Raw genomic sequence first — 10,117 nt, 5'->3', positions numbered from 1 at the left:
AAAGCAGTTAAAACAGCATGTAGTGCTTGGTAAAGTTAGCTGCTATTAGTGAATACTGTAACACGTAAAAATTCAAATTATTAATGATTTGGGTGCCTAAATGAAACTTTTTTTCCCCTTAGCTCCTGTGTCTCCTTCTAGAATCCTGAAGAATGTTTAAATTTACCTTGAAGCTGCTAGAGCTCAAGCTTCAGCCTCTGAGCATTTTGGTTTTAATTTTTACTTTTCTGCTTGAAGCAGAGTCCCAAATTATATGTATGTGCTTTAGGCATAACCAACTTCTCTAAAAATTAATGACTTAAAATAACCACTTATTTTGTTCATGAATCTGTAATTTGGGTAGAGCTTGCTGGGGACTGCTTGTGTGTGCTATATACAGGGTTCGTGGGGCAGCCCACCTGGGGCTGGAATACCCTTTTCCAAGGTGTCTCACTCAAGATGGCTGGCAAGTTGATGCTGGCTGTTAGTTCTCCAGGTGAGCCACTCTGTGGGGTGACTTGAGCTTCCTCACAGAAGTGGATGCTGCCAGTTTTTAAAGATTTGGGCGGGAAAGCCAGCCTGTCTTTGCTAGAAATAAATATAGTATTAAGTTCTACTATATTTTATTATTCAAGAGGCTATAGAACCTACATTTAAGAAGAGGGGACAAACAACCCACCTTTTAATGGAGAAGTGTCAAAAAATTGTGGTTCCATATTTTAAAACCACCACACTGCATTTGCTATTAAAATAATAACAAGCAAGGTAGCTATTATGGACTACTTTGTTGGAAGTGTACCCATTTGACAGAGGATGTGATTTCTGGGTTACTTAAGGAAAAAGCCACTTTGACCTCCTGATGATAATATAGTCATACTTTATTTTTACACTGGAAGTTTCAACTGAAGCACCAACAAATATATCAGATGTCAAAATGAGTTGTGAGAAATCCAAACACAAAATTTCAAAGAATATAACAAAACCAATTATGTAACTTTTGAATTCTCTCACTTACATTGAGTATACAAAAAAATCAAGTGTAAAATCTGAGAGAGAATTTTCTGAGGATCATTTATACTGGGAGAACTGTGGGGGTGCTGTGAGCATCCCCTGACCCTCTGCCCCTCATGTGTGTCTGTGCATCATCCTAAGTGTGGTGAGAAGGGCTTCAACAAACCCCTTGGAGAGTATGGTGTTTGCTTCAAGACAACAATGACAAAAGTCCTGATCAATTTCTGAGGGAGCTAAGGAGGCCTGTGGTTGTAGGATGGAGGGCAGACTCTGGATGAACTATACCATCTCCCACAGCAGGGCAAATGGAAGTGAGCCCCAGGGCTGGCTATGAAACCCGTGATAAAGACGTTAGCCTGAAGTCATTTTAAAGGGATCCTGCCCAGAGAGCAGCCTGTCAGGGAAAGGGGAGCCCAGGAGTACATTGCTGTGGGCATATTGTCAGAAGCTGAAGTTGAAGGAGATCTAGATTAGTCAGCTGAAAGAGAAGCAGCCCCTGCATGTTGGGATTCAAGTTGATGGGTCCTGCAGTGAGACCTCTGTAGAGACTTAACATGCCACTAGAATGATTCAGCCAAGGACATAGAGAACAAAGCCATCTTATGGCAGTCCAGTCAAGTAAGAACCTTTCTAACCTCTTGTCAGTTCTGACCTTATTCAACCCTCACCTTGCTCTGCCCTTAGTGGGGATGGGAAACCAATTGGCCAGCTGAGGGAGGAAGAAAATTATTGACAGGCAAAAAGAAAAGATGGACATTAACTTTCTCCAGCTGTAAGCCACCAGCTTGCAGCAGTCCCTAGTTGGGGCAGAAGAAGGGTTAATGTTAAATTTAAGTTAGAGCTATGATTATTTTGTGGAGTGTGCCATTAAATATTTTTATTACCTACAAAGAACTCAAACAAATTTACAAGAAAAAAACAAACAACCTCATCAAAAAGTGGGCAAAGGATATGAACAGACATTTCTCAAAAGAAGACATTCATACAGCCAACAGACACATGAAAAAATGCTCATCATCACTCGCCATCAGAGAAATGCAAATCAAAACCACAATGAGATACCATCTCACACCAGTTAGAATGGCAATCATTAAAAAGTCAGGAAACAACAGGTGTTGGAGAGGATGTGGAGAAATAGGAACACTTTTACACTGTTGGTGGGATTGTAAACTAGTTCAACCATTATGGAAAACAGTATGGCAATTCCTCAAGGATCTAGAACTAGATGTACCATATGACCCAGCCATCCCACTACTGGGTATATACCCAAAGGATTATAAATTATTCTACTACAAAGACACATGCACACGTATGTTTATTGCGGCACTATTCACAATAGCAAAGACTTGGAATCAACCCAAATGTCCATCTGTGACAGACTGGATTAAGAAAATGTGGCACATATACACCATGGAATACTATGCAGCCATAAAAAAGGATGAGTTTGTGTCCTTTGTAGGGACATGGATGCAGCTGGAAACCATCATTCTCAGCAAACTATCACAAGAAGAGAAAACCAAACACCGCATGTTCTCACTCATAGGTGGGAACTGAACAATGAGATCACTTGGACTCGGGAAGGAGAACATCACACACTGGGGCCTATCATGGGGAGAGGGGAGGGGAGAGGGATTGCATTGGGAGTTATACCTTATGTAAATGATGAGTTGATGGGTGCTGACGAGTTGATGGGTGCAGCACACCAACATGGCACAAGTATACATATATAACAAACCTGCACGTTATGCACATGTACCCTAGAACTTAAAGTATAATAATAATAAAAAAATAAAATAAAAGTTAAAAAAAGCAAAATATATATATATTTTTTATTATAAAAGGTTTCCTACATGCACAAAAGTAGAGAGAATAGTAAAATGAGCCCCTTTTTACCCCGACTCAGAATTAGCAATTATCAAGATTTTGCCATACTTGTTTCATGTATGTCTACATAATATAGAGTACAGCTATAAAATGTATGGATATTTTCCTACATAACTATAGTGCTTTTATCCTACCTAACAAAACTAACAATAATTCCATGGTATTGTTCAATAATAAGTCCACCTTCAAATTTCCTTGATTGTCTTGAAAATGTCTTTTATAGTTGATTTCTTCTAATTAGAATATAATTAAGTTGTAGATATTCTGACAGTAGTCTTCTTGCATCTCTAACCCACCAACTGTGATTTGTTGAAGAAATGTGGCAGTTTGTCCCATAGAATGTCCATGTTCTGAATTTGTTTGTTCTCTTTTTTGGATTACTTCACATGTTTTTTTAGCTCCCATTTTTCCTGTAAACTGGAAGTTAGCTCTAAAGCTCCAATTAGATTCAGGTTCTGCTTTTTGGGGCAAGAATGCTACATCAATATGGTGCTGTGAATTTCACATTGCATTACATCAGGAGGCACATCGTGTCTGGCTCTACCACTTCAGTGGCATTGGGATTCAGCAGTGGGTTCAGGTGGTGACAGCTCAATCCCTTCATTGGTAAATTTCCCATTATCTTTTTATCTCATTGTTTCATCCACGCATGCTGGCTTCCTTGATTATTTTACTAGGAGTTACAAATAGGTGATTTTCTAACTGTCATTCTTACCTCATTAGTTGAAATTTTTCTGTAAGGTAAAACTTTTTCCTTAACAACTTGGCTATTTGGTTACCTGGAAAAGGAGTTTACTTAGGATAGACGGGATAAATGTTTAATTCTTTCCCTTTAAATGTTAATTTCAGAGTAAGTAGTTTGTGCCCTAGTTACCTTCAGTGGTGGCCATTGAACTGACTTTCTTTCCATCTTTCTTTTCATCACTATGAACATATGGATTTATATATTCAATGTGTTTCAAACAGTTACATTCATTATCCCTTTAGATACTCAAAAATTTTAATCTTTAGCCGATGGGAACACTTTCATGTTTCTCTTGTGACGTGACCCCATTACTCTTACATAGTTTCCTTGCTCAAGATGTTCAGGTTTGTTTTGCATATTTCTTTCCCCGGATACCAGTCATTCCTCTAAAGAGTCCTTCTTACTTGTAGTGGGGAATGATGGTTAGAATCTGAAGTCCAGTCCCTTATGATCCTTATTATTATTGAATTGTTCATTATTTGGAAGTCTTTTTAGTGGACAGAGCCAGGAAATACGTATTTTTACAAAGAAAAAAGGTCGTGATGTGATACTGATATTTCCAGTTTAAGTTTAACCTTACAGAAACTTTACGTAATTTCTTTGATTTTATTGTCATTTCTCTTTTCTCTCTCTCTTCTTCTTTTTTTTTGTTTTTAATGGAGTCTTGCCCTGTCATCTAGGCTAGAGTGCAGTGGTGCAATCTTGGCTCACTGCAACCTCTGCCTCCCAGGTTCAAGCTATTCCTCCTGCCTCAGCTTCCTGAGAAGCTGGTACTACAGGCGCACGCCACCATGCCCAGCTGATTTTTTTGTATTTTTAGTAGAGATGAGGTTTCACCATGTTGGCCAGGCTGGACTTAAACTCCTGACCACAAGTGATCCTCCCACCTCAGCCTTCCAAAGTGCTGGGATTACAGGCATGAGCCACTGTGCCCGGCATGTTTTCTCTTAAGTAATTATTATTTGCTCTATCCTACCAAATGTATAGTTTCAAAATATATATCCTACAGTATATAAAATATGGTTTCAAAGTGTGTATTCTGCAGCATAAAAATTTTAATTTCACATAATTATACTGATATTACCACTGAGAATATTTAATGAAATATAAGCTTTCTTTACAGCTGTATTTGTCTTTAGAATTTATTCTGCTAGGTATAGACAGTCAAAATACTGTATTCTATAGCCACTAGAATTAATTTGTGTGTGTGCTATTATCACTACTTTATATTCAGTAGCTTTATTTCAGTTATTTGCCAGTATATATGCTTTTATTTAGAAAAGAAACATTGGTGACTTAAAACCTAGTAGAAATGATTATCTATACAGGGAGGAAAAGAATGGGTAAATGGAAGTGAGTGTTCTCTGAATATACATTCTTATATAGGTTTAACTTTGGATTCATAGAAATGTGTTATATATTTAGAAAATAAAAATTAGATTAAACAATCTTCACCTGGAGATGCCCAATAGTCTGACGGAGAGAATGAGTTTGGAATTTAGGGGAGAAGTTAAGCTGGAGATGTAAATTTGGGAGACAGTGTTTTAAATTACAGATGAGTGAATGAGACCAGAGTGAGTCTGAATGTGGATGAAGCAGTCTAAGCCTGAGAAGTGGTATGTCCCGTCACGTAGCGGTCAGAAAGAAGGCAAGAGTTCAGCAAAGGAGGTGGAGGGGCTTCTAGTGAGGTGAAAAGGAAAATCAGAGGAATGTGGTGTCAGGAAGCCACATGAAAATGTGACTCAAGAAGGAGGAACTGACCATGTGCCCTTCCAGTCACTTCTTGTATTGCTTTCCTTTCATATGTTCTAAACCACAAATGAATATCTAAAGAGTCGTAAGAGGTAGTTGAAGTTAGGGAAGCGGGAGATATTTAGAGTGGGAGGGGACAGCTCTGATAATGGCAAAGTGAGTCCAAGTGAGAAGTTGAGGTAAACCAATTCATTGAAAACTTTAATTCGGAGCCTAACTACCTCCTTATAACCTCAGAATTCTCAGCAGATTTTGCAGCTTAGATGGAAGTCAGGAATTAAAAGAGCATCAAACTGAAATTTTAAGTCAGAATAATAAGAAGCTAAAAAGTATTATCTTTCATGAATTGTATGGGTAAGAAACACAAAGAGAAAAATAAAGGTATCTTCTATTTTTTTTAAAGCCAATTGATTAGCCTAAATTTTATGATTGAAGGAAAAGACAATTATCTTGATAGAAAGTGAGGGCGGAGTGGGTGGTATAACTTCAAAGTGTTCTGCACGCTGGACACATTGATCAAAGGCAAAATAATAAAAGAAGCAAGTCTGAGGAGTCATTACATTATTACAAAAAGACTCCCTGTGTTTCAATTTATGACACCAGAGTTCCTAAGGCGGAGTCAAGAGATGAAAGATATCATAGTTGATGCACTCAATGAATTCTGTTAATGGCTTCCTTTTCACTTGTGAATTTTCTTCAAAGGTAAGTTTTAGGTACAAAGGATTTCACAGAAGGATGTGAAATACATGTATGTGGAGGGAAACTGGCTTCTCTCCTCAAGCAGTGTATTGTGGCTGAGAAGGAATGTGGGGAATGGAAGAAAAGGAGAAAAACAGCTTGGTAGAAATACAATAGATGATCTGGTATTTGTTTCAATGTCTGTATGCTTGTGTTGACTAAATGATATTTTTGCCTTTTTTATTTTATAAAAACATTTGACACGTACGAAACAAGAAGTTCCCTGTTTGCTTATGGGTGGAGAACACATTCATCTAATTCTCGCTGTAAGGTTGTTATTAAGCCCTGGGTGTTTATAGTCACAATTCAGGTGCTAGATTATGGGTATTCAATGATCTTAGTTTTAAGGTTTTGGTTCAGAGTTCTAATTTTTGGAATTTTGCTTTTCGTAAACAGCATCAGAAATGACCAAAAGTAAAATATATTCAATGTAGAAACTATGGAAAACATAGAAAAGCACAAAGAAACACCAATATTACTGAAAAAATTACCTAAAGGTTGACCACTGTTCTTCCAGTGCTTTTCTATGGATATACTCACTTTTATGCATAAATATATTTGCACATTTATTCTATTTTAATGTAAAATATTCCATTTTAGATTAACATGCTACATCATAAAACTCATTTAAAATATACTCTGATATTTTATAATACTTCCTTATTATTTTAAATAATTATATAATAAGTATTAAAATGACACATTTTGTTGTATTTCATTTGAGGAATTAATGTGTATTCAAACAGCAGCATCAGAAACAGAGATGTTTCGTTATCTATTGCTATGTAAGAAGCCCTGTCCAAACTTAGTGGCTTGAATTAATTTATGATGATCTCTCACAGGTCTAGGGTTTGAAGGACTTAGCTGGGCTCTTCTTCCTTGGGGTGCATCATAGAGTTGCAGCCCAATAATGGCTGAGGCTGATGTCATCTGTTTAATCATTCATGTGTCTGATGTCTGAGTTGTGATGTCATGTCTGGACATGACGTGTATGGATGGCTGGAGGCTAACTAGGTATGTCTCTTTCCATATAGCCATTCCATGTGGCTAGCTTAGGCTTCCTGAAAGCCTGGCAGTCTTAGGTAGTCAGATCCCTTATACTGTGGTGTCTTCCTCTGGGGCAGGCATTCCAAGAGGACTGGGCAGAAACTTCAAAACAACTTAATGATGTAGCTTCAGAGACCAAGAATGTCACATTTCTGCTACATTCTTTTGATTAAGCAAGTCACCAAAGCCCAGATTCAAGGGGAGAGGACTTAGACTCCGTTCTCAAAGTGAGGAATACCAAAGAATTTGCAGTTCCTGTTATATATTAAAAGTGGCCCCATCCAATTTGAAAGTATAGTAATACACTGTTATTTCAATGTTCTGTAATAACAGACGTATTATCAGTCATGTTATATTTTCATTTAAATACTATTACTGGAAAAATGGCACTTGTGTATTTTTTTTAAATAAAATGCTGTCATAGTATTTTGTATTGTATTTATCCTACTTGTTACCCTTGAACACTTCCCAATGTCTATAGTTTACATAATTTTTTTTAAGTTTAATTTTTGTAGTTATATAGTAGGTATGTAATTTATGGGTTACATGAGATTTTTTGATTCAGGCATGCAATGCATAATAATCACATTCGAGTAAATGGGGTATCCATCACCTCAAGCATTTATCCTTTATCATAAAATACTTTTAATGAGGCTGAGCATGATGGCTCACGCCTGTAATCCCAGCGCTTTGGGAGGCCAACGTGGGTGGATCAGTTGAGACCAGGAGTTCGAGACTAGCCTGAACAACATGGTCAACATGGTCAAACCTCGACCTTACTAAATACAAAAAATTAGCCAGGCATGGTTACAAGCCATACTTGTAATCCCAGCTACTTGGAAGGCTGAGGCATGAGAATCGCTTTAACCCAGGAGGCGGAGGTTGCATTGAGCTGAGGTCACACCATTGCACTCCAGTCTGGGCAACACAGCAAGAACTCTGTCACCCCCCCCCCCCCCTCAAAAAAAAAAAAAAAAAAAAAAAAAAAAAAAAAAACAAAAAAATATATACTATATTAGTATATAGTATATATATATTCATATTTTCTGATATATCACTTCTGAAATTATGTAAAGATTATCCACTGGTTAGATAAAATAGTTACTATAATAATGACAAAATAATTGTTCACTTTAAATTGTAGTGGGGTTAAGCAAACCAGTATACAGTATAAAGAGCTAAAATAACTAGAGATTTGGTAAGGGAAAGGCATAATTGCTGATGGCTCAATGCTTAACTGACCACTAGGGAATTGTAAATGATTGAAAAAGTCAACTAATCCGGGACACTTAAAGTGAATTATTGTTTTAGTAGCTAAAAATACTTAGAACCTGAAGCATTCTTTTAGTAGCAATGGTTTTGTTCATGTAAATTGGGTGAATTAATAAAAATAACACTAGTTATTGAATGGTTAACATAAGTTAGGCATTGTGCTAAGTATATTACATACATTATTTCAGCGAATCCTCACAACTGCTTTTTGAGGTGGATGATTTAATTTCACATTTTCAGATGAGAAAACAGGTTTAGAGACACAACTGAGATTTAGAGATGCTAAGCCGCTTGCCAAACTAATACAGATAATAAGGAGTGATTCAGGATGTAACTTAGGTGATGTGAACTCAAAACAAATGTTTGGAGTATGAAAAACAGTATGGAGATTCCTTAAAGAGCTACAAGTAGATATGCCATTTGATCCAGCAGTTCCACTCCAGGGTATCAACCCAGAGAAAAAGAAGTCATTGTACAAAAAAGATATTTGCACACGCATGTTTATAGCAGCACGATTCACAATTGCAAAAATATGGGACTAGCCCAAATGCCCATCAGTCAACGAGTGGATAAAGAAAATGTGGTATATATGTTCCATGGAGTACTACTCAGCCATAAAAAGGAATGAAATAATGGCATTTGCAGCAACCTGGATGGAATTGGAGACCATTATTCTAAGAGAAGTAACTCAGGTATGGAAAACCAAACATTGTATCTTCCCATTCGTAAGTGGGAGCTAAGCTATGAGGATGAAAAGGCATAAGAATGATACAATGGATTTTGGTGACTCAGGGGAAAGGGTGGTAGGAGGCTGAGGGATAAAAGACTACACATAGGGTTTAATTAGATCCCATTTGTCTATTTTGGCTTTTGTTGCCATTTGTTGCTTTTGGTGTTTTAGTCATGAAGTTTTTGCCCATGCCTATGTCCTGAATGGTATTGTCTAGATTTTCTTCTAGGAAAGAGCTTCTGCACAGCAAAAGAAACTACCATCAGAAGTGAACAGGCAACCTATGGAATGGGAGAAAATTTTGCAATCTACCCATAAACAAATTTACAAGAAAAAAGCCAACAATCCCATCAAAACGTGGGCAAAAGGATATGAACAGACACTCCTCAAAAGAAAACATTTATGCAGCCAACAGACACATGAAAAAATGTTCATCATCACTGGTCATCAGAGAAATGCAAATAAAAACCGCAATGAGATACCATCTCATGCCAGTTAGAATGGCAATCATTAAAAAGCCAGGAAACAACATGCTGGAGAGGATGTGGAGAAATAGGAACGGTTTTACCAGGTTGGTGGGAGTATAAATTAGTTCAACCATTGTGGAAGACAATGTGGCGATTCCTCAAGGATCTAGAACTAGAAATACCATTTGACCCAGCAATCCCATTACTGGGTATATACCCAAAGGATTATAAATCATGCTACTGTTAAGACACATGCACACGTATATTTATTGTGGCACTATTCACAATAGCAAAGACTTGGAACCAACCCAAATGTCCATCAATGATAGACTGGATTAAGAAAACCTGGCCCATGTACTCTATGGAATACTATGCAGCCATAAAAAGGATGAGTTCATGTGCTTTGCGGGGACATGGATGAAGCTGGAAACCATCATTCTGAGCGAACTATCACAAGGACAGAAAACCAAACACCACATGTTCTCACTTATA

Source organism: Rhinopithecus bieti, unplaced genomic scaffold, assembly GCF_001698545.2.
Source record: "Rhinopithecus bieti isolate Rb0 unplaced genomic scaffold, ASM169854v2 scaffold_15252, whole genome shotgun sequence".
Classification (NCBI taxonomy): domain Eukaryota; kingdom Metazoa; phylum Chordata; class Mammalia; order Primates; family Cercopithecidae; genus Rhinopithecus; species Rhinopithecus bieti.
This window is presented reverse-complemented; position numbering follows the sequence as displayed.